This window comes from Apium graveolens, chromosome 9, assembly GCF_009905375.1.
Source record: "Apium graveolens cultivar Ventura chromosome 9, ASM990537v1, whole genome shotgun sequence".
NCBI classification, from domain to species: domain Eukaryota; kingdom Viridiplantae; phylum Streptophyta; class Magnoliopsida; order Apiales; family Apiaceae; genus Apium; species Apium graveolens.
In genome coordinates this window covers 230269386-230295169 of record NC_133655.1, presented here as the reverse complement: position 1 = coordinate 230295169, position 25784 = coordinate 230269386, and the positions used below count along the sequence as shown (strand labels likewise).

Sequence of the window (25784 nt, the reverse complement as noted above, 5' to 3'; positions counted from 1 at the left end):
GTTATTTGTCTTAGCATTGAGCAATAACCATACATTGTTGCATAAGCGCATAAATTGAACTTAACCTAAACCAGTCTCTGTGGGAACGAATCTGATCTATATCTTATACTACTAGTAAACGCTTATACTTGCGTGAATTTTAGCGCGTATTTTTGCCCTAACAATTGATCATGGGACTTGTTTTATCACTTTTAGACGATCAAGGAGAGGTTGTAATTTATAATGATGCTTCTCATAAGGGATTAGGTTGTGTGTTGATGCAGCATGATAAAGTCATTGCATATGTGTCTAGACAACTGAAACCTCATAAGCAAAAGCATCCCATTCATGACTTGAAACTAGCAGCAATAGTATTTGCTCTGAAGATTTGGAGACATTATCTATATGGAGAAAGGTATGAGATTTATATGTACCATAAGAGTTTGAAGTATGTAATCACGAGGAAAAGCAAATATTTTAACGCCCTCCAGACCCGGGGTATAAGTTTGGGGGTTACTAGCTAATCACCAAACCTGTACAATCTGATTAACAATAATAAAGAAATGAATCTAAACCCCTTTAACACTAACCAGGATCTTTTTAAGTTGAAGTTTGAAAACAAGAACCACAACTACTTTATTACAAACCAAATTCAAAATCTTACAAACTCTCTTTATTACAAACCATTGTCTAACCAGTTTTAAACTAATTTCATCTTTTATTCAAACACACTCAGTAACTATCTACACTCCACCTGTTCGGGAAGCTCAAAGCTTTCTTCCTGGATTGGGATCAACACCTTGGGTATGAGAGGATCCCGAGGCTTGACCCGCTTCTTTACCACTCGAGTCCTGATGGGTTTTATATTCCTGCTTAACTGAAAACAATAAGGTGAATAACAACAAAAAGGGGTGAGCCAAAAATTGCTCAAGAAGTCCGCAAAATATAAACAATGTTTAAGCAGTTTAAATGAATCGGTAACCTGGGTATATCTGCAAAGATATAACCCCACGAGAAAAGAAAGAAGGCCATTGCTGGCGAGTATAAACGAACTAAACTGGACACAAGTTCGCATCTATATTCTGCTGATCAGCCAGGATACAATGCAGATCTATATCTCCCTATACAGATCCAGTCGGGTACCCAGGCTCTACGACCCATCTCAAGGCACCGGTCATGTTCCAGTCCTTAGGATCAAGTAAAACTTAATCCCCAAAATTTCACTATCCAGTCCATAACATAGCAACCGGAATAATCGGTATGCTTTGATATATTCTAATCACCAGAATATATCAATATAAGTGAGTAACAGATGGAATATGAATAAGGAATTCAAGGAAAAAGGAGAAATCAAGAATCGAAATGAAATATGAACAAGAGAATAACAAGTGTGTATCAGTGATTATGAACAAGAATCAAAAAAGTGCAAGCGTGACAAGAATCTGAAGAAATATCACTATTCTGAAATTAGAATAGGGGAAAAACTTGCCTTCTGCGCGACTCACTACAAATATGTCACCTTCGTCTATCACCGACTCAACCTGCCTTGCTGGCTTAGCTTTTGTTAGAGAAATAGACTGGTTTAGTCATTTCGTACTTTAATTGCGTCTTGAACCGACTTCACATCGTTCCTAATGTCTACCCATGCGCTTATGACTGACTCGTATATTATATATTAACAAGTAAGACTCGATTAACCACATAATACACATAAGCACATAATCATTTTTATAGTTAAAATAATTTTTAGAATCAAAATCGACTCGCTGATCCCTCAACTGATCATTATCTGACTCATTCCCTATTTTTCAAAAAAATTCGGACTCGTCTCGGCACGCGATTCGGCTTATAATCAAACAAATAACAAAGTCAACTAAATTCTAGAAGAAATTAGGTTTTAATATTATTTTTAATGAAAAGAATTCATTTTTCTGAGTCAAAAGGGCTTTCGTTTCGCTCGAATCGGACTAACAGTTGGATCAATATCAATTAAACACGGATAATTCAATTTAATATTCAATATAAATAATTATTACTAATTTTTAAATCCTAAAATAATTTTTAAATAATTATTTAAGAAAAATCAGAACTAAAAATGATTTTTCTATAATTTTTGGAATTAAAATGAATTTATTATGATTTATTGAAAATTATTTGATTAATTATCAAAATAATTAATAAATAATAAATAATTAAGAAAATAATTAAATCTAATTTTTAGAAAATATTTCAGAATTATTTATAATATAAATCAATTAATTAAATAATTAATTAATCAATTTATAAAATAAATAAAACTGATTTTGTAATAATTAATAAAATAAAATAAAGATTAAATTCCAGAAACATTTGTCAGAAATCAAACTCTGACAAAATTGGATCAAAACCGGGTAATCCAATCGGGTCAAACGGGTCATGAAGAACACAACCGGGTCGACCTTGAAGGTCCACCAGTTTCTGGAAATTTTCCAGATTCCGGCATCCTTTGGCCGGACTCCGGCAACGTCCGTTCATGGCCAAAAAATACATCATTCCATTTCGTTTTTGTTCCCAAATCTTTCCCTGTATCCTTCTAAGTACGTTTTTACTAACCTGAACTCCGGCCAAAGTACATTTTTACTAACCTGAACTTAAAAACCTATGTTCTATACGTCAAAATGAAGCTTAGAACATGAAGAATATATTCACAACATCAAACAGAACCAAAAATCATCATATAGTTCACAAAATCATTCAACCCGACTTATAAACGGGTCAAAATACCAACTTTTGATTCTGTACATGAAACGTAACGTTCTATAGTGCAAATCAAAGCTAAAGAACTGTACAATCAAACCCCTAACATATCAGGAACCAAATATTCATAGAAATTACGGAGTTGTGATTTGAAAATTGGTCATAAACCCTAGTAATCGTGAATCACTATCCAGGAATCGTTTATGCAATTAAACACCATGAATCGACTGTAAATCATCTAACAAAACTATATCAATCATCAAAACATCATGATAACCCTAGAATCAAAAAGCCCTAATTCGAACATAAACCCTAGAAATCAAAAATAAAAAACTACGAATTAAAATATGAAATTGATGCTAGAAACAGAAAAAACAGATCAAAACCTTCGATTTGGGTACTTGAATCACACGATTTGATGCTGTAATCAGTGATAAATCACGACTTGAATTCCTGACCCGACCCTGTTCTTCCCAACCCGATTTCAGAGAATTTTGTGAATTTTTCTGATTTTTTCTGATTATTTATAATTAATTAAATAAAAATTGGGCTATTTATAGTAGTAAAATTAATACCCCTAATAAAAATTAAGGCCCTAATTCTACACTTTTTAAAATTAATAGGCCCCTAATTTTATATTTTTTTAATATTAAAATTTAATTTATAAATATTTTATATATACAATATATATGCCAAAATTTCCCAAAAATTATGAATAATGCAAAAATACAAAGAAATGGTATAAATAAAAGTCATATAAGTTTATAAAAATAAAAATGTAATTTTTGTGGGGTTTTTAACACCCAATGGGGCCCGGAAAAGTCATTTTTCACAAAACGAGAAAATTTATAAAATACCTAGATGTTCAGAATAATGCGATGGTAAAAGCCGTTTGATGAAAAATAAGGCCCATTGTTTTATTTGAAATACCTGCTTTGAAATCATGATTCGGATCGTAAAACTTTTGGAAATGCAAGCTATAAATGAAAAATAAAATATATGAAAAATATCTTAAAAATACCGGGACGACACAGAATGTACGTAACACATAGCAATTAGGGTTTGACAGTTAATTTCACATAAATGACACATTAACACATATAATTTATTATAAATATAATATAATATAGACGTAAATTTCCCAGACGTTACATCCTTCTCCCCTTAACAGGATTCTGTCCCCAGAATCTCACTATGAAAATAAATGAGGATATTTCTTTAACATTTCACTCTCAAGTTCCCAGGTTGATTCTTCAACCGTAGGGTTTCTCCACAATACTCGCACTAAAGACACAGACTTATTTCTCAACACTTTCTCTTGTTGATCTAAAATTCTTATCGGTTGTTCTACAAAAGACAAATCATGTTGGATAACTACCGGTTCATACTCTATTACATGCCTAAAATCAGGATTATATCACTTAAGCATCGACACGTGAAACACATTGTGAATATGTTGCATATGAGGCGGTATAGCTAATTCGTACGCAACTTTTCCCACTTTCTTTAAAATTTCAAATGGTCCGACGTATCGTGGCTTCAATTTACCCTTATTGCCAAATCTGGTTAATCCTTTCCATGGTGATATTTTGAGTAACACATGCTCTCCTTCCTGGTAGTCCATATCCTTCCTTGCTTGATCTGCATATTTGCGTTGCCTGTTTTGTGCTGCATCCAATCGTTTTCGAATAAGTTCTATCTTTTCTTTAGTCTGTTGGATTAATTCTGGACCCAAAACCTTGCGTTCTCCAACTTCATCCCAATATACTGGTGATCTGCATTTTCTTCCATATAATGCTTCGTACGGTGGCATTCCAATGCTTGCGTGATAGCTGTTGTTGTAAGAAAATTCAACCAAAGGTAAATGCTCATCCCAACTGCCTTCGAAGTCAATCGCACAAACTCGTAGCATGTCTTCAATTGTTTGGATAGTTCTTTCACTTTGCCCATCGGTTTGTGGATGATAAGCGGTACTCATGTTTAATTTAGTTCCAAGGCATTCTTGAAATTGTTTCCAAAATCTTGAATTGAAACGGGGGTCTCGATCAGATACGATAGATATTGGAACTCCATGTCGCATCACAATTTCCTTGAGATACAAGTGCACTAGCTTGTTGAGAGAAAATCTTTCATTAATTGGTAGAAAATGTGCCGACTTTGTTAGTCTGTCAATGATTACCCATATCGCATCATGATTTGCTTTAGTCCTTGGAAGTCCTACCATAAAATCCATCACTAGATGTTCCCATTTCCATTCTGGAATATCTAATGGTTGCAGTAATCCACTCGGACGTTGATGTTCCGCTTTAACTCGCTGGCATGTGTAGCATTTACTTACCCATTCTGCTATTTCCTTCTTCATATTCGACCACCAAAAGTTTTCCTTCAGATCGCGGTATATTTTTATACTTCCTGGATGAATGGAATACTTCGAACTGTGCGCATCTCGCAATATTTCTTCTTTCAGTTCTGCCACGTTAGGGATCCAGATTCTTGATGCAAAGCGTAGAATTCCTTCGTTATCCTTCTGAGTTGTAATTTCTTCTCTTGTTAAGTCGTCATCTTGACTCATCACTTCTTCTTGACAGCGGCGAATCTTCTCTAGTAATTCCGGTTGAAAAGTTATAGCGTAAATAGCTTTAGTAGATTCATTGGGAACACGAATCTCGATTTCCAACTTGTCAAATTACTTGGCTAATTCTTCACATGAAGTTAACAGATTCAATCTCTCTTTCCGGCTCAGCGCATCTTCCACAACATTCGCTTTTCCTAGATGATAACTGATCGTAACATCGTAATCTTTAATCAATTCTAGCCATCGACATTGTCTCATGTTCAGTTCCTTCTGTGTAAAGATGTACTTCAGACTTTTATGATCCGTGTAGATTTCACATTTCTCACCGTAGAGATAGTATCTCCAAAGTTTCAACGCAAATATGATCGCTGCTAATTCCAGGTCATGCGTAGGATATTTTTGTTCATGAGGTTTTACCTGTCTCGAAGCATATGCAATGACATTACCGTGCTGCATCAGTACACATCCTAATCCGCGGTATGAAGCATTGCTGTAAATGACAAAATTTCCATACTCATCTGGCAATACGAGTACCGGTGCGGTTACTAATCGATTCTTCAGCTCTTGGAAACTTTCTTTACACTTGTCATCCCATACGAACTTTTCACTTTTTCGAGTTAACTTGGTCAACGGCGTTGCTATTTTCACAAAATCTTTGACAAATCTTCTATAATATCCTGTCAATCCCAAGAAACTTCAAACATCCGTCAGTGTCTTTGGCCATTCCCAACTCAACACAGCTTCAATCATCGCTGGATCGACTTGAATGCCTTCTCTACTGATGATGTGCCCTTGAAATTGTACTTCCTTCAACCAGAATTCACATTTCGAGAATTTTGCGTACAGTTGCTCTTTTCTTAGAATTTCCAAAGGTATCCTCAAGTGCTCAGCATGCTCTTCTTTCTTCTTTGAGTAAATCAAGATGTCATCGATAAATACAATCACGAATTTATCCAAGTATTTCTTGAATACCCTATTCATCAGATCCATGAATGCTGCTGGCGCGTTGGTCAACCCGAATGCCATTACAAGAAGCTCGTAATGTCCATATCTAGTACGAAATGCAGTCTTGGGAATATCTTCAGCTTTAATCTTTAATTGATGATAGCCCGATCGCAAATCTATCTTCGAAAACCATGCGGCTCATTTTAGCTGATCGAACAAATCGTCAATTCTCGGTAAAGGATACTTATTCTTGATAGTGAGCTTATTCAATTCCCGATAGTCAATGTATAGTCGCATGCTGCCATCTTTCTTCTTCACGAACAATACCGGTGCACCCCACGGTAATACATTGGGTCTTATGATACCTCGGTCTAGAAGATCTTGCAATTGTGTTGACAATTCCTTCATCTCGACTGGAGCCATTCGATATGGAGGTTTCGAAATTGGTTCTGTACCTGACGCTAAATCAATCGTAAATTCAATTTCTTGATCTGGCGGTAACCCTGAAAGCTTATCTGGAAAGACTTCAGGAAATTCACATACAACTGAAATGTCTTCTATTTTAGGACTTCCCTTTTCGGTATCTAACACATAGGCTATATACATCTCACATCCCTGTCGAAGCAATCGTTTGGTCTGCATTACTGTCAGAAATTTCTTTCGCTGTTTTTTGCCTTTGAATATTACCGTTGTATTTTTCGCAGTTCGCAATCTCACTTTCTTGTTCACGTAATTGATCTGAGCATTATGACAAGCTAATCAATACATTCCCAAAATAACGTCAAACTCTCCTAACTTAAAAGGAATCAAGTCTACAGAGAAATGATGTCCGGCTATTTCTATATCGCACGCAGGACATACTCGATCTACTGGAACTTGGTCGTTATTCGCTAATTTTATAATTAACGTCTCGCCCAACCATTCGATTTTGCAATATAACTTATCAAGGAATTCTTCAGAAATAAATGAACGAGTAGCTCCAGAATTAATTAATACTTTTGAATCTACGGAGTTCACCAAGAGCGTACCTGCAATTACACTAGGACTCTACACTGCTTCTTTCATTGTGTTAGGAATATATGTGCATTAGTTTGATGATATGTTTAACAAAACACTTAAGTAGAAATTTAGTGTCAGTAGCCTCAACGGATAAGACCACTTTGGCTATCCGTTGATGGTGTAGCTTTACTTAGAAATAAGTCTAGTATTGTAGCATATTTCAGTCTCTGTATTTAAAATGTAATTCTTAGAAGTTGAGAGAAACTATAAGTCATGTTGACTACTAGATGATATGCAGATAGGAAGGCCAATTGTAAATATTTCATGCCTTGTAATTTTGTATAAATGAAGTGGTATCAACGGATGACTTAAAGACCTTCAACGGATGAGAAGCTAAGCTTCAACGGATGTCTCTAAAGCTTCAACGGATAACATCCTTCAACGGATGAGAGCATCAACGGATGAAAGCTTCAACGGATAACATCCTTCAACGGATGAAAGCTTCAACGGATGTTCTGCTAATTAGCCGTTGATAAGTGGTAGTTGTACCTACAGACAGAGGCACATGGGTTGACAGAGAAAACTGAGATGTGGTAGCCGAATTTCAGGATCAACAGAAAAAGCAGCCGTTCTTCTTTAGTACAAAGATGCAATAGTCAACAAAGTACTGGAGTGAACAGGAAAAGAAGCAAGTGAAGAACTTATTTTACTATTGTAATTTTATATTGTTTTTCACTTGTACACTTGGTAATATATAAACCAAGAAGAAGCTAGTAATTAGAGAGAGATTTTCCAGAGCTGTTAAGAAATATCTTGAGAGAAAATTCATCTAGTTTGTACTAGGATGCAGCTGTGATCAACATTGTTGAACACAGATTTTCTAATATACCATCTCTGGTGGAACAACAAATCCACCAGAAAAGTTTTTAAAGTTTGTTGTGTTCTTTACATTTTGTGTTTGAATATATATCTGTCTGCATTAGCTCAAAGCAATTCATACACTTGTTCATCTAGAACACACTGCTTTAATAAACTTCTCAAAACCTGAAAAAGTTTTGAGATTTACATTCAACCCCCCTTCTGTAAATCTCATTGTTAGTCCTCTAGGAATAACAATTGGTATCAGAGCAGGCTCTTGACATACAAAGAGTTTAAAGATCTTGGAATCTAACAAAGATGAGTAAGAAGGATATTAGAGTAAAGATCCCAGTTCTTGACAAAGACAGTTATCACCACTGGAAGGTGAAAATGCACCTTCATCTACTCTCCCAAGATGAAGGTTATGTAAACTGCATTGAGAATGGTCCTCACATTCCCCACAAAGTAGCCACAGTTGCTACGGCCACAATTGCTGTTGGTCAATCCATTCCAAAACCTAGAGCAGAATGGACAATGGAAGACACAGAAGAAGTCCACAAGGATAAGAAGGCTATGAACATTTTGTTTAATGGTCTTGACAAGGATATGTTTGATAATGTGATAAATTGTTCAACTGCCAAAGAGGTTTGGGACACAGTTCAGTTGCTGTGTGAAGGTACAGAACAAGTAAAAGAGAACAAAATGCAGCTTCTCATTCAACAGTATGAGTACTTTCATTTTGAAGAGAATGAATCTTTAAATGACACATTTAATAGATTCCAAAAGCTGTTGAATGGACTGAAGCTGTATGGTAGAGTGTACCAGGTGAAGGATTCAAATCTTAAATTTTTGAGATCCTTACCAAAGGAATGGAAACCCATGACTGTTTCCTTAAGAAACTCTCAGGATTATAAGGACTTTACTCTTGAAAGATTATATGGAATCTTGAAGACTTATGAACTAGAGTTGGAACAGGATGAGGTATTGGAGAGGGGGAGAAAGAAAGGAGGTTCAGTTGCATTGGTAGCTGAAAATGAGAAAGAATGCAGAAAAGAAACTGTGAGATCTACATCAAGCTCCAAAGATGGTGTAAGAAATCCAGAATCAGACAAGGGTAAAGAGCAAGTTGCTGAAAATGAAGACAACTCCAGTCAAGATGACTCTGATGGTATTGATGAGCATCTTGCATTTCTGTCCAGGAGATTTGCAAAGATGAAGTTCAGGAAAAACACTAGAGCCACTAAACCCTATAAGAACATGGTGGACAAATCCAAGTTCAAGTGTTTTAATTGTGGTATAAGTGGACACTTTGCAAGTGAGTGCAGAAAGCCAACCTCTGAAAAGAAGAAATTTGAACAAGTAGATTACAAAAAGAAATATTTTGATCTACTCAAACAGAAGGAAAGGGCTTTCATTACTCAAGAAAAGGACTGGGCAGCTGATGGAGATGAAGAGGATGAAGATGTGGATTATGTCAACCTTGCTCTCATGGCTGATTCTGAAGAAAACGAAGTTAGTTCATCAAGCAATCAGGTAATCACTACTGATTTAACACAGCTTACTAAAGAAGAGTGCAATGATGCTTTCAATGACATGTCTACTGAATTGTATCATTTGCGTGTGTCTCTTAAATCTCTTGCTAAAGAAAATAGTAGGATCAAAGAGAAAAATCTGTTTTTAAGTAATAGAAATACTGTGTTAGAAAATAAGTTGATTGACCTAGAGAAAACCAAATTGCATTGTATATCTGTTGAAAATGAACTAGCTGAATCTGTTAAGAAAGTAGAAATACTTTCCAATCAATTAGAGAAAGAGCAAGAGGTGATTAAAGCCTGGAAAACATCTAGGGATGTAAGTGCTCAAATTGCCAAAGTCCAAGGAATTGAATCATTCTGTGAAACTGCCTGGGATAAAAATAAAAAGAAACTGGAATTAATTGATGGACTGTCAACGGATGTGGAATCAACGGATGATGAAAGTTATCCGTTGAAGGAAGAAAAGGAACATCCGTTGAAGGTTCCTCAATTAAAACAGGCAGATGTTTCTAAAAGAGAAAATCTAAAGAAACTCAACAAAAAGTTTGGTTCAACTTCAAAGAACTTTGTCAAAGAAGGAGCAAGCACATCCAAAGATGTCAGAAAGGTGAATGTAGGGCACATGACCTTAGAACAGTTAAACAATAGGCTCAAGATGGTTGAGGATAAAAAGGAATCCAAAAGGAAATCCAACAGAAATGGGAAGGTAGGAGTTAACAAATATAACAATTACACACCTGACAAGTATGCTCCTAGAAAAAGCTGTGTGCATTGTAGTAGTGTTAATCATCTATCTGCTAATTGTAAATCTATTAAGAAATCTCCCATAACTGTACCCTCTTCCATGCCTAACATGTCTGTATCACCTCTACATGCTATGCCTGTTATGTCTCAACAAAATCCTTATGCACATTTTGCAAACATGCCATATTTTAACAATCCTTATCTTGCTGCATTCAGTATGCCTCAAATGCCATACAATATGCCAATGTGGAATAACATGTATGCACAATCCATGCCTAATAATTCTATAAATGTGCTGGATAATGTTGTGACTAACCCTACACCTCAACCAACCACATCTAAGACCAAGGTTGACTCAAACTCACCTAAGTCTAAAGATGCAGGAGGAATGAAGTCTAGGAGAAAGGCTAACAAGAATGGACCCAAGGAAACTTGGGTACCAAAATCAAATTGATTGATTTTGTGGTGTGCAGGAAAATAGAAGAAATCTATGGTACTTGGACAGTGGCTGTTCAAGACACATGACTGGAGATTTCTCCCTGCTCACAGAGTTTAAAGAGAGAGCTGGCCCCAGCATAACCTTTGGAGATGACAGCAAAGGGTTTACTATGGGATATGGCTTGATTTCAACAAGGAATGTCATCATTGAAGAAGTTGCATTAGTTGATGGTCTCAAGCACAACTTACTGAGTATCAGTCAACTATGTGATAGAGGGAATACAGTTTCCTTCAATTCTGAAGCCTGTGTTGTCACTAGTAAGGAAGACAGCAAAGTGGTTCTAACTGGAGTTAGAAAAGGAAATGTGTACTTAGCTGACTTCAACTCTACAGATGCAGAATCTATTACTTGTCTCTTCAGCAAAGCAAGTTCAGTTGAGAGTTGGCTATGGCACAAGAAGCTATCCCATTTGAATTTCAAAACAATGAATGATCTAGTCAAAAAGGACTTAGTAAGAGGAATTCCTCTTGTTGAATTCTCAAGGGATGGTCTGTGTGATGCTTGTCAGAAAGGCAAACAAAGGAAAGCATCATTTCAGAAGAAGCTTGAAACAACAATTGATGAACCATTACAGCTGCTACATATGGATTTGTTTGGACCAGTCAATGTATTGTCAATAGCAAGAAAAAGATATTGCTTAGTGATTGTAGATGATTTCTCAAAGTTCTCATGGATCTGTTTTCTTGGATCAAAGGATGAAGCAAGTGAAATCATTATCAATCACATCAGGCAAGTCAACAATCATCCTGACTTGAAGGTTAGAAATATCAGGAGTGACAATGGAACTGAGTTCAAGAATTTGACATTAAGGCTGTTCTGTGAAGAAAATGGAATCATGCATGAGTTCTCAGCTCCAAGAACACCTCAGCAAAATGGGGTTGTTGAAAGAAAGAACAGATCTTTAATTGAAGCTGCCAGAACAATGCTTGAAGAATCAAAGTTACCAACATATTTCTGGGCTGAAGCTGTTAATTGTGCCTGCTTCACTCAGAATATTTCTTTGATCAATCAAGCTAAAGGCATGACTCCTTATCAGTTGTTCAAGAGAAGAAAACCAACTCTAAACTTTCTTCATGTCTTTGGATGTAAATGCTTTATACTGAGGAATCAATCTGACCACAAAGGGAAGTTTGATGCAAAGGCTGATGAAGGAATATTTGTTGGTTATTCAGCTGGAAAATCTTATAGGGTCTACAATCTAAGAACCAACATTGTTATGGAATCTGTGCATGTTGTGTTTGATGATAAAAAGATTGATGGACTAACAGATGAGGGACATAATGAGAGACTCAAATTTGACAACATTGAGATATATTGTGATGATAGTGAAGAGGAGACTGATGGAGATGACACTTCAAAAGGGATTCAAAACATGCCCCTGGATAATGCACAAAATACTGCATCCATTGATAGAAGCAATGCAGTATCCGTTGAAAGACATAGTGCATCATCCGTTGAAGTACAAAATGAAGCATCCGTTGATCATAGTTCATCAACGGATAATCGATTTACATCATCAGTTGATAGAACTCCAAGTTCCCTGCAAAGGACCAACAACTCAGGGGGAGTTTCAACTAGTCAACACTCTGTCTCACATCATGACAATACTGAGGCCACCTCATCTAGAGCACATCTTCCACCACAAAGGAAATGGACCAAGAATCATCCCTTTGAACTGATCATTGGTGATGCATCATCTAAAGTGCAAACAAGAAGAGCTACTCAAGATGAATGTCTGTACAGTAGTTTTCTATCTCAGGAGGAACCTAAGAAAGTGGAAGAAGCTCTATTGGATCCAGATTGGATATTAGCTATGCAGGAAGAGCTAAACCAATTTGAGAGAAACCAAGTTTGGAAGCTGGTACCCAAACCAAAGAACAAGAGTCCTATTGACACAAAGTGGGTATTCAGAAACAAGATGGATGAAAATGGCATTATCATAAAGAATAAAGCCAGATTGGTTGCTAAAGGCTATTCTCAGCAAGAGGGAATAGATTTTGATGAAACATATGCTCCTGTTGCAAGACTTGAAGCCATCAGAATATTTCTAGCCCATGCAGCCCATGCCAATTTCAAAGTCTATCAAATGGATGTCAAGAGTGCATTTCTAAATGGGAAATTAGAGGAAGAAGTCTATGTAAGTCAACCTCCAGGATTTGAAGATCCAAATTTTCCAGACTATGTGTATTATCTGTTGAAAGCACTCTATGGACTGAAGCAAGCACCTAGAGCCTGGTATGAAACCTTATCAAAATTTCTTTTGGAGAATCACTTCACTAGAGGTACTGTTGATAAAACTCTCTTCTTTAGGGATGTTAATGGCTCTAGTATACTTGTTCAAATTTATGTAGATGACATAATATTTGGCTCTATAGATGATAAACTTTGCAAAAAGTTTGCTAAGCTAATGCAAAGTAAATATGAAATGAGCCTAATGGGAGAACTAACCTATTTTCTTGGTTTACAAGTTAAACAAGTTAGTGATGGAATTTTCATTAGTCAAACTAAATATATTTATGATCTTTTAAAGAAGTTTGACTTAATGGAATGCTCATCTGCAAAAACTCCCATGGCCACTGCCACCAAACTTGAATTAAATAAGACTGAAAGGTCTGTGGACATTACAAGTTATAGAGGCATGGTTGGTTCACTTTTATATTTAACTGCTAGCAGACCAGATATAATGTTTGCTACATGTCTGTGTGCTAGATTTCAAGCTGATCCTAGGGAGTCTCACTTAATTGCTATCAAGAGAATTTTCAGATATCTCAAGGGTACACCAAATTTAGGAATTTGGTATCCTAGAGAATCTGGCTTTGATCTGATTGGTTATTCAGATGCAGACTATGCAGGTTGCAAAATAGACAGGAAAAGTACAACAGGCTCCTGCCAATTCCTGGGAAACAAGCTTGTATCATGGTTTAGCAAAAAGCAAAATTCAGTCTCTACTTCTACAGCTGAGGCTGAATACATTGCTGCTGGAAGTTGCTGTTCTCAAATGTTATGGATGAGGAATCAACTCCTTGATTATGGACTTCATGTTGATAGAATACCTATCTTTTGTGACAACACAAGTGCCATAGCCATAACAGAGAATCCTGTGCAGCACTCAAGGACCAAGCACATTGATATTAAGTACCACTTCATCAGGGAGCATGTCATGAATGGTACAGTGGAACTACATTTTGTTCCAAGTGAACAACAAATTGCTGACATATTTACCAAGCCACTTGATGAATCAACATTCACAAGATTGGTAAGTGAGCTAGGTATGCTTAATTACTCTTAAAATTCATGTCTTCTTTGCAATTTGATGAGAAGCCTGAAATATATTAGTTGCTAGAACAAATTTGACTTTTAACAAAGTTTATTCCATCAACGGATGTTCCCTATCCGTTGAAAGTCAAAATTGCTCTATCAACGGATATTCATTATCCGTTGAAAGACAAGTATATCTCTGGAACTTTTATCCGTCAACGGATAAAGATGAAGTACCTTTCAACGGATGACAATTTACATTATCCGTTGAAATGTCACATCAGACGTTTGAGGTGTTTCACAGCCGTTGATTCTATTTTCTTAACCGTTGATACCATACATACATCTGTATGTATTGGTTTTAAAGGTAGTTATTAGAATACTTACAGTTTATTCTTAAACGGCTGAAATTCACTAACACCTACTTATTGATTAATCCTTTATTTATTTCTTTTTCTTTGAAAGCATATAAGCCCTTCTGATTGTTCATTATTACTTTACGCTTTCTTAGAATTTCAAGCATTTACCATTTTCTCTCTGCAAAACCTTCAAGTTATTCTCTGCAATTTCTACTCACAACAATGGCACCAGTCGTGAAGATTATGTCTCAATCTGGGTTCATCTACGAGAAGAACAATTTCATAGCTCTGGTAGAAAAGAATGAAGCCCACTCAGATTATCACAAAATGATGGACTTCATCAAAAACTGTAAACTTAGCTATGCAATGCTGGAAGCCCCAACGATTTTCTGTGAAGTAGTTGAGGAGATTTGGACAACTGCTGAGTTCAACTCCATGGATATGACTATCTCCTTCACTCTCAAAGGTAAAAATCACTGTATTAACTGTGATGACTTACAAGCATGTTTTAAATTACCTGAGAACAATGCCATGACACCACACACTGATAGTGATGTATCCAGCATGTTAGATTCTATAGGTTACTCTCTTAACTCTGCTAATTTAGGGGGTATTAGACGAAAAGGCCTTAGGAAAGAATGGAATTTTCTTGGGGATGCCTTCATAAAGGTTTTCTCTGGGAAAATTAGTAATTTTGATGCCATAACTTCATCTCTTGTTAATATGTTCTATATGCTTGTTTCTGATAGGTACTTTAACTTTAGCAACTATGTGATGCTAGAATTAGGTACTAGATTGGGTAACAAAGCTAATAGACCTAATAACATCTATTATGCTAGATTCTTTATGTTATTGGCTAACCATGTTGCTGAAGGTTTAGTCATAATCAATGAGAATAATAAACTCAAGTGCTGGGCACAAGAGAAAAGAGTTCTTGCAGACTTGAAGAGAATGGATCTTAACAGCAGTGTGCAATTGGTATATTTACCAATCATGAATGCACCCCAGGTAGGTGAGGTAATTGCTTCTACAACTCCTACTTCTTCCATCCCCTCTATTTCTTTATCTTCTAGTGTGGCCATGAAATCTGTGTCAATGCCCTAACAGATTTCTACCAAGGTCACCAAATCTAAACTTTCAAAATCCAAGACAAAGAAAACCACCTCTGTTGTTTCTCAAAAGACAACAGTTGTAACAACAACCATTAACCCTGAGGGAAGTGAACAGGGTGTGAGTGGTGAGGGGAGGGGTGAACATCAAAGAAACCCCCAGGATAAGGAAGGAGAGTTGAGTGCTTCCCAAGCTAGCCAAGCCCCAGTTTCTCAAAAAGCTGTGGTGGTTGAAAAGGTTTCTAGCACATCCCTAGTAGCATCCTCCCAAAAGGATGTTACTATTGAAAAGAGTTCCCAACCAGGAACACAGAACAAAAGAAGGAGGGACACTAAAGCCAAACACTCACCTACAAAAGCTTTTATTAGAAGAAAGAAGGCTAGAACCCAATCTTCTACACAGGGTGCACACACTGCACAGATACATCCATCTGTCTCTGTGCCTTCTCAAACTCAGTTTGATGTGACTCCAATAAATGTGGAGTCACAGCCCCATTCTCTCACAATAATCACACATCAATCACCAAACACTTCATCACCATCTCTGGATGTGGATATGTTATTCCCATCAATTCCTGATTCTCCCTCTTTACAACTCAGGGAGGAGCCCCACTCAAATACAGGTGATCATCATCTTTTAGATGATTTGTTGGATCACCCGCAAATTCTTTCAGATATAATTGAAGGATCTGTATCAACACATATCAAATCAATCTATACAGATTCAACAGTTATATCACTTTCAATTTCATCTTCTTTTCCTTCTTCAACGGATATCACTCATCCGTTGACAAGTGGTTGCTCTTCAACGGATAAGCTTAACAGCAGTTATCCGTTGATAACAACAGTTTCAACTTCAACGGATATTCCACATCCGTTGATAGTCTCTACACAAATAACTGAAATGATTCCAAGTGTAGAAGACATGAATACTGTGCAATCACTTTTAGGATTGAGGGCAGGGAGTGAAAATTTGAGTGAGAGGCTGGGTTGCTCCCAGGCAAAAGGAGAGATTGAGAGCACAAAAATGCATGCTATTTCTTCCAGCATGGCAAAAGTCAGTGAGTGGAGTACCACCTTAGAAGGTGAAGGTGAGGGAGTGAGATGTGTGAGCCAGGGGGAGCCCCTGATGCAAGAACATAGAGAAAAAGAGAGAAAAGCAGGTACAGTTGATACAAGGGTGGAACCAGCCATTGCTCATGAGTCAATGATTGTGGATGATGCTGAAAAGGAAAGACAATTTCAGCAACATTACAAAGCTGTAATTGATAACATTTCCTTGGATGCTGACACTTTTACTCATCCTGTGACAGCCTATCAACTGTTGGCTGCTCAGGGCAATGAGGAGGCAGAAAGGACACTACATTTAGTGCACTCAACAGAATCTCTTCAAAGGGATAAAGCTGCTATTAACAGGATGCCTTCTACAGCTGGTGAGCCATCTGAGGAATTTGGAGTAAATTCTGATGATGATGACTCTATTTCTTCTGATGGAAGCATGAACATAGGGGGAGATGAAGACCCTAATTCCATTCCTAATCTACCTGAATGGGCCTTGACTAAGGAGCATAGAACAGGTGAATTCAATGTCTACTTGGTCAAACAAATCATCACTATTCAACAGGCCATTCAGAACACTTCAAATGCAAATATCAAGGCTATCCTCCAAGCTCACCTGGACTCACTGCATCTCATGAAGTTGCAGAAAGTAAAGCAAAATATGAGTCTAGATGATCTCAGGAAAGATATTGCTGACTTGAAATCCTTCACTTCAGAAAAATTGGATTCAGTCATGCCCTATGGTACTTTGCAGGACTTGGTTTCGAGATTGAAAAAGGAATCAGTTACTGAACAAAGGCTGGCCAAGTTGGAAGACAGAGTTCAAGGAATTGAAGATTCTGTGGCCACCCTTCTTCTCAACCAACAATCTCAAACCAATCTCCTAATGCAGCTGGCAAAAGCACAAGGCTTGACCCCTCTCCTTGATGATAACAAAAAGGGGGAGAATAAAAGGGAAGGGGAAGGAGAGCCCTCTACAAAGATTCAGATATCTAAAGTGCTAGTTCCTGCCATCACTACCTCTCCAATCATTCAAATCAAGGGAAAACCTGATGGAATTGATTTGATTCAGCTAGCAGCAGCTGAAATACAAATGAAAGAACAATGGAGGAGAATTGATGAAAGGTTGCAATTGGTGTTTGGTTTTACACAAAATAAATCAACATCTGTGAAATTTAGCACAAAGATTGAACCAATCAACATGGAGCTCAAGCCAGTAGGGAGAAATAAGGTTGGAGAGACTTCTTTCAAGAATTTAAAACCTATGGTTCTAAAGCCTAACACTAGATCCAGTATGGACTCCACAAAGAAACCCCTAGACTTTGCTCAGATGCAGGAAGTAGACTTTCCTCTTCCAAAACCTGATGGAGACAAAGTTCTAAGTGCAAGCATCATAAAGAAGAAGGAGACCAAGGACAAGGGTGAGAGAATGGACATGGCCTTTATCTATAGAGAGGGAAAGAGTATCTGTGTGATGCAAGGACATCCCAAATTTCTAAAGGCCAAAAGGGAAGAAACCAGAAGGTTGAAGAAAGAAGCTGTAAAACTCAAGGCTGACAAAAGAGCACAAGCAAAGCTTGAAAAACAGCTAAAGTCAAGCCAAGTTGAAGAAATGAAAGGAATTGAAGTCAGGGGTGAAGAAAAGATTGCTAACTTAGATGAGGTTCTTGGGAGCATATTTGGTGAAAATATGGAAGAAAGAGAGGAATGGCAGAAGGGAAACAGAAGAAAGGCCAAGGCACACAGAAGGAGTGAAGATAACCCTGAAGATACCAAATCTATATCTAAACCACTACCTTCCATACCTGAACCTTTTGTTGCTGATCCCTCTATAAATATCCATGGTGAACCAATCATTCCAAAAGAGGAACCTATTGATTGGGACAACATCACATTGCCTACCTTTTTAACCACTCTACCACTACCAAAGAAACAGAAAAGCAAATCTAAATCTACACCTCCCCTAACCTCTAAGAAATTCACTCAAAAACAAAAACCTAACCCTAAGCCACCCATTTCTAAAGATGATTATGTTCACATCTGTGACATAAAAGAAGCTTCAGACATTAATCTCTATCTGGATGAGCTGGAGGAAGTAAGGGGAATAGCTGCCTACAGACAGCTACCAGAGAGATTGGTTTTCAGATATAAGGGAGCTGGGGAAAGAACATGGCCTCTCTACAGGATTCTAAATGAAGGCTACTCTACCTTGATCAGAGTCTTTTCAGCCATCAAAAAGGATTCTGGCTTTACCAGAACAGCCAAGACTGAAATTCTCAACAAGATTGCCAACATAAGGAAGACTTGGAGGGAACCAAATGCTTTGCCCAGAACCTTACTCATACAAGAAAGGGGAACTAAAATTCACAAATCACCACATTGGTTGATGGAATTTAGAGATGACAAAGGAGTCAGAAGATTTTTCAGACTTGAAGACCAACTCAAGATTGCCAGCAATGAAACTCTCAAGGAAATGCAATCTAAGTTGGATATCAGTGATGAAGATGAAGCTGAATTCTTCAGACAACTCCAACTCCAATTTGAGGAAAATGACAAAGGGCTAGGAAAGAAAACCAGGGAACAAAGAAGAAAATGATGATTTGCTCAGGCTAAAGGAGCACCCTTGGAAATACTGTAAATCTTCAATTACCTCCTAGTACATACACTTTTGCAGCACTTTTATATTTCTACTTAGTTTCAATTCAAATATTTGTTAAGTGTTTTGTTATCATCAAGTTAACCCTGAATTTATGCCTACAATTCTTATAGACATAAATAGGGGGAGATTGTTAGGAATATATGTGCATTAGTTTGATGATATGTTTAACAAAACACTTAAGTAGAAATTTAGTGTCAGTAGCCTCAACGGATAAGACCACTTTGGCTATCCGTTGATGGTGTAGCTTTACTTAGAAATAAGTCTAGTATTGTAGCATATTTCAGTCTCTGTATTTAAAATGTAATTCTTAGAAGTTGAGAGAAACTATAAGTCATGTTGACTACTAGATGATATGCAGATAGGAAGGCCAATTGTAAATATTTCATGCCTTGTAATTTTGTATAAATGAAGTGGTATCAACGGATGACTTAAAGACCTTCAACGGATGAGAAGCTAAGCTTCAACGGATGTCTCTAAAGCTTCAACGGATAACATCCTTCAACGGATGAGAGCATCAACGGATGAGAGCATCAACGGATGAAAGCTTCAACGGATAACATCCTTCAACGGATGAAAGCTTCAACGGATGTTCTGCTAATTAGCCGTTGATAAGTGGTAGTTGTACCTACAGACAGAGGCACATGGGTTGACAGAGAAAACTGAGATGTGGTAGCCGAATTTCAGGATCAACAGAAAAAGCAGCCGTTCTTCTTTAGTACAAAGATGCAATAGTCAACAAAGTACTGGAGTGAACAGGAAAAGAAGCAAGTGAAGAACTTATTTTACTATTGTAATTTTATATTGTTTTTCACTTGTACACTTGGTAATATATAAACCAAGAAGAAGCTAGTAATTAGAGAGAGATTTTCCAGAGCTGTTAAGAAATATCTTGAGAGAAAATTCATCTAGTTTGTACTAGGATGCAGCTGTGATCAACATTGTTGAACACAGATTTTCTAATATACCATCTCTGGTGGAACAACAAATCCACCAGAAAAGTTTTTAAAGTTTGTTGTGTTCTTTACATTTTGTGTTTGAATATATATCTGTCTGCATTAGCTCAAAGCAATTCATACACTTGTTCATCTAGAACACACTGCTTTAATAAACTTCTCAAAACCTGAAAAAGTTTTGAGATTTACATTCAACCCCCCTTCTGTAAATCTCATTGTTAGTCCTCTAGGAATAACACATTGTCATGTTGAAAGTTCTTGCTCTGGGATGATTAGGCGGCGGTGGAGGAGGTAATGCCAACACTTTCGGAATACTAGCTGCCATTGCTGGTCCTTTGCAATTCGTAGCGATATGCCCTTTCTTTCCACACTGGAAGCAAGTAATTTCTGCTGTTTTTCCCATTGGACATTCGTTAGAATAGTGCCCTTTCTGCTTGCATTTGTAACATGTCACATCCGCTTTGATACATACGCTGATATGTTTTCGACTACACATCTTGCAATACGGCACTGGGACTCTGACAATTCCCTGCTGGCTGGGGCTTGGAAACGATTACCTGTTTTATGGATACCTTGTCCTATCCTTTTAAAATTCAAATTTGTCCGGGCTTGAAATCCCGGCTTCCGGCTGGAGCGGTCTTGGAAACTTCCCTGTCCTCTTTCCTTTTGAGATCTTTCGCTTTCCCCTTCAATAATCAAGGCTTTCTGGACTATGGCGGTATACATCGTTAATTCAAAAACTGCAACTTGTCCACGGATCCACGGTCGTAATCCTTCTTGAAACCTTTGGACTCGTTTTTCTTCAGTATCCACTTGTTCTGGGACAAACCTAGCCAATTCAGTAAATTTGGCTTCATACTCTGTCACGGACATACTTCCCTGCTTCAGTTCCAAAAACATAATCTGCATTTGATTTCTCACATAGCGAGGAAAATGTTTTTCTAAGAACAACTGTTTAAACCTATCCCATGCAATCACATTTTCACCTTCTAAAGCCTTCTTGGATTCCCACCAATAATTCGCTTCTCCTTTTAACAAGTAACTAGCAAAGTTAGTCTTCTGGTCTTCACCTATCTTTACTAGCATAAATGTTTTCTCTATTTCTTTCAACTAAGTGGTAGCCTTAATAGGATCTGCTGACCCATCATACTCTGGAGGTTTAACCGACTGAAACTGTTTGAAAGTAACAATATTTATAGCTGGTGGTATCTTGGGCTCAGGACGAGGTGGCTGTTGTAACATTTGCTGTTAAATCTGCATCTGTTGCTGCATCATTACCATCTGTTGTTGCATCAGATGGAACATTTGGTTCGTGGTATCATTGGTTTGTTCTACAAGAAATTTGATATTTACCTACTAATTTATATTGATAGGTAAAAGTAACTTTTACGTACAAATACATAAAAGTAGGTGATCATTGGTAGATAAAAATTAATCTTTTAAATCTTCAACAAATCATTCGATTGATGGAAGGCTTATTCTGGAAAAACTTATTGGCTCTCAGTATTTTCTCTTACGCAATTATTTTTACCTTTAATTGTAATGACTCCATGTTGACATGTCAATATTTATTTAATGTTGATCACTTTATCCAACTAAATTGCCACGTACCTATTGTAACAAAGGAAAACCATCACAATTCAATTAATAAAAATAATTATAAAATGAAATGAAAAATCATTAATAACCGATACCCCTGTACATTGCTTTTCTTATTTATATAATTGAAAAGTCGTGCTTTCATCAGTATAATTGGAATCTCCATTTCATTATTTATATTATCAAATTATTTTTTTGTTATAAATTATAAAAATATATGTTCACCCTTTTTATCTTTAAAACTCAAACATAATATAAAATGTTCCAATAAAATATTAAATTTCATTAAATAATTTCCTAACACCTCATATAATATATATTTTTTGAGAAACTATCATACAATATTTTAAAAAAAGTGAAGTTTAGAGTTTTAATTTTAGGAAGTTCCGAATTAGGATTTCAATCCCCAATATTTCCATCATTTTTAGTCATGTTAGGCACCCAGATTTGGCTAAAAAATCGTTCTAAATGATGTGACATGAATAATGTATCATTTTGGACTATTTTAATCGATAATTTTGATATAAATACATCATGGTCATGGGAGGAGAATTTATGATTATGCCTCCGGAACCAGAGTCTGTCGCTTAAGTGCGGTTTATCTTGATTCACCTGATTTAGCCCGTGGGATTTACCGGTATGCACCCTAAGGATAACGGTTGCGGGTTCGCTACGAAAAAAGAAAAATTCTTAATATAACACGTACAATTTGGAGATACAATTTTGGATATTTAACCTTTTTCAAATTTAAATAATAAAATAAGAGAGATGTCATGTATATAATAAAAAATCTTGGGGACCAATTCGAGTTTGTTATGTCCAAACTTTTAGTTAATTTAGTGTGTAATGAGATTGGGATAAGAGAAAAGGAGAACTCACCCAATAATTAAAATAGTACATCTTAAAAGAGGTTCTGTGTTTACTCACTTCTATTCGTGATACTGGAAAAGAGATGTCAAGTACGATAGTCTAGCCGACAAACCGACTAGTGATCGATTACTTAGAAGCGGTGTTTTATTATTTATCCTTGTTTAGTTGTTTGATATGGTAATCGAGTTCAAAAAAAATTGGTCACTCGAGATCAAACTCGAGTTTGGCTTTCTTAATTTATTATTATTATTTTATTTTAAAATTTTTCAAAAAAAATAAATATGAAATTATACATATTTTAATTTTTTCTAAAATATTGATATTTATTATAGAATGATATGAGATTTATTATTAAAGCTTATGTTTAGTTATTTTTTCAAAATTATCAAACACGTAATTTATATTTAAACTTTGTTATTTTGAATGTGTTATTAAACAATTAGTATTATTAATAGTTTTAGCTTTCATTAGTATATAACTATATATAAGAAAAAATTAATAAAAAAATGATACTCAATTAGTTATCTGAATACTCATTTCGAATACTATCCAAGTTTCAAGTATTCATATTTTCAGAATAAAACCGAATGGAACCAATTTTTAATTTGTATTACATTGCTTAGAATACTAGTCAACTTAATAATTCGAGTCTACGAATGTTCAACAAATTTGAACAAAATTATGTGTTCAATTTGAACTTTCAAGGCTTTACTCACGTATTACTCGCACATAGTTGTTCAATTAAAATACCTTCGATTGATGCTATGATTAGTTAATCCGATTAATAAACGATTATGTGACTAATCATTACAAAATATTTTTACCATGGCTTCCTTAGAACAATTCTCATACAACTTAAATGGAATTTTAATATTTTTTCTTGAAATAGTTTATTTTGTTTAAGAAGATCAAAATTTTAAATCATATGCATTAATAAAATGAGTATTAATAAAATTTCAAATGATTATTTTTTTGCTAAAAAATTTGAGTAATATATTTTAGAGATTTTTTGAAAAATACCCAAGGCAAAAAATATTTTTGTAAAAAAACATTTTTATTTGCTAAAATACTAGTATTTTTAATTTTCTTTGTAAAAATACGGTATTCTGCAAATCTATTCAACTAGATGCAATATTCAAGGAGTGTCTTCAAATTCATGCAATCTCGTACAGACTCGAATACAGCCAAAAAAACTCGATTCAACTAGTTGCATATCTGTTTAATTTTATTGAATTCCGTATTTTTACAAAAAAAAATCAAAAGATAGTAGAACAGCAAAAACCTTAAAAAGGTTAGTATTTTTTATTATTTCTCTATCTTTAACTAATTTTTCTAGTCCTGATTTGTTGAAGCACTATATCAAAAAAAGTGAACTACTCCCTCTGTTTTTTTTATCTGTTTTTTATATGACGTTTGACTTTTGTGCACACGGTTCTAAATTTGACCACACAATTAAAATAATATTTTTTATATATTTTTTTATGAATAAAAATATATAACTAAAACTTTAATTTACAAAAAGAAAATTTTAAAAGTTATTATTTTAACTATATGGTCAAATGTACTTAAATTTGTGCAAAAAAATTAAACATGTAAAAAAAAGAGTGAATAATAAATCTGAAACTAAACACGTACCGTACCTGTTTGCCGCTTTACATTTTTCAACTTCCCGGCCAAATATCTTGATTTTTTTAGATTGCCGCTAAGTGAGATAATTAGATAAAGGTAATGGGAGGTTTGTCCCTTAAATCTAGTTTTGACAGTTGTGCTAATGAACCCCTAACATCTAAATCCTTGCCTTTTAATTCTCATTTCGGCATTAATAACTTTCTAAACGATATCCTAATTAATCACGATTCACCGACTCCAATCATATTATTTTGATTTATTTCAGCAAATACAACCTTTGAATCCCTAAATAAAATTTCTCCACTTTGGTCTCATCTTTCTTATGGTATCTTCTTCCCCTCTGTATATATGTGTATTTAGGTCACAATATATATAAATAATATGTTGGAATGACCAATGGTCTTTGTTTATATTAGATGCATAGCTTGATATGTAGTACTTTGTTTTGTTCAGGGCTATGGAGTACATACACCTACAAAGTGTGTGATGATTTTACTGAATCAAAGGCTACCTGCTGTATAGTCATTAATACCCAGCCACTGAATACTTTTATCATATTGATAAAATTCTTGTGCTTGATGCTGGTCAGGTAAATAAACACCCTTTTTGATACTAGTTTATCCAAGTGAAACTAAAATCTTATTGATGTTTACTAAAATTGATGCAATGTCATATACTATTTTTCTGTGCACTTTAAGTTGATATTACATAGCAAGAGTAGTAGACGCAATCTCATAAAGCATCCTGGATTAATTTGACTGTAGTGATTTCTCTCTGAAAATTAAAAACTCTGTTCTTGAATTTGATGATGATAATTTTTTTTTTGTGATATCTTAAGAAGCATTTCTGGAGGAACTTCAACACCTACATGGTAAGGTATTATTGTAGTTAGGGATTAAAACAAATTGAGTTCTATGATTAATTACTTTTAAAGTTATGTTATAATGATTTTTCTTCCTCTTTTCCAGGAACATTTGTGTACTGCTTGTTAGCTTTCTTCGTGGATGTCGAGCATTAGTCAAGTATATGATATATGAAGCTCAGCGGTTTGCAATGCTTTGACAGATTCAAGTCTTCAAAGACAGAGAAGATTGAAAATTATATTTCATGTAGCTCAGAATTATTTTCCTGACTGTGCATGAGAAAATTGATGATTTTTTTCTAATATTTATTGAACCATTGATAAGTAGCTTGTATTGTAATGTTACGGTTCTTTTGTATACAGTAACCACTCTTTTGTATGACAACTTTTATAATAATATAATAAAAAGGATTTCTTTAACTTTTTTGTTTATTCCTTTTATTGATGACAAAATTAATAAAGTTTACTTCATTCGTTAAATGTTACTTTTCACAAATGCCACGTTGATTATTCTCAATATGTCACACGGACCACTCTTAGGCTGACACGTGGACTGC

At 35.6% G+C, this 25784-nt stretch overlaps 1 long non-coding RNA gene across 2 annotated transcripts; it reads left to right on the top strand.

Moving 5' to 3' along the window:
• Nucleotides 1-24452: 24452 nt before the first annotated feature.
• LOC141686981 (uncharacterized) lies at nt 24453-25641 on the top strand. 2 transcript variants are annotated; one of them, XR_012560880.1, is made up of 4 exons: nt 24453-24690; nt 24819-24954; nt 25204-25236; nt 25334-25641. It is a non-coding gene; the product is annotated as an uncharacterized LOC141686981 (long non-coding RNA). The 2 variants fall into 2 exon arrangements; XR_012560881.1 differs by having other exon boundaries at nt 25204-25241.
• Nucleotides 25642-25784: the final 143 nt, after the last annotated feature.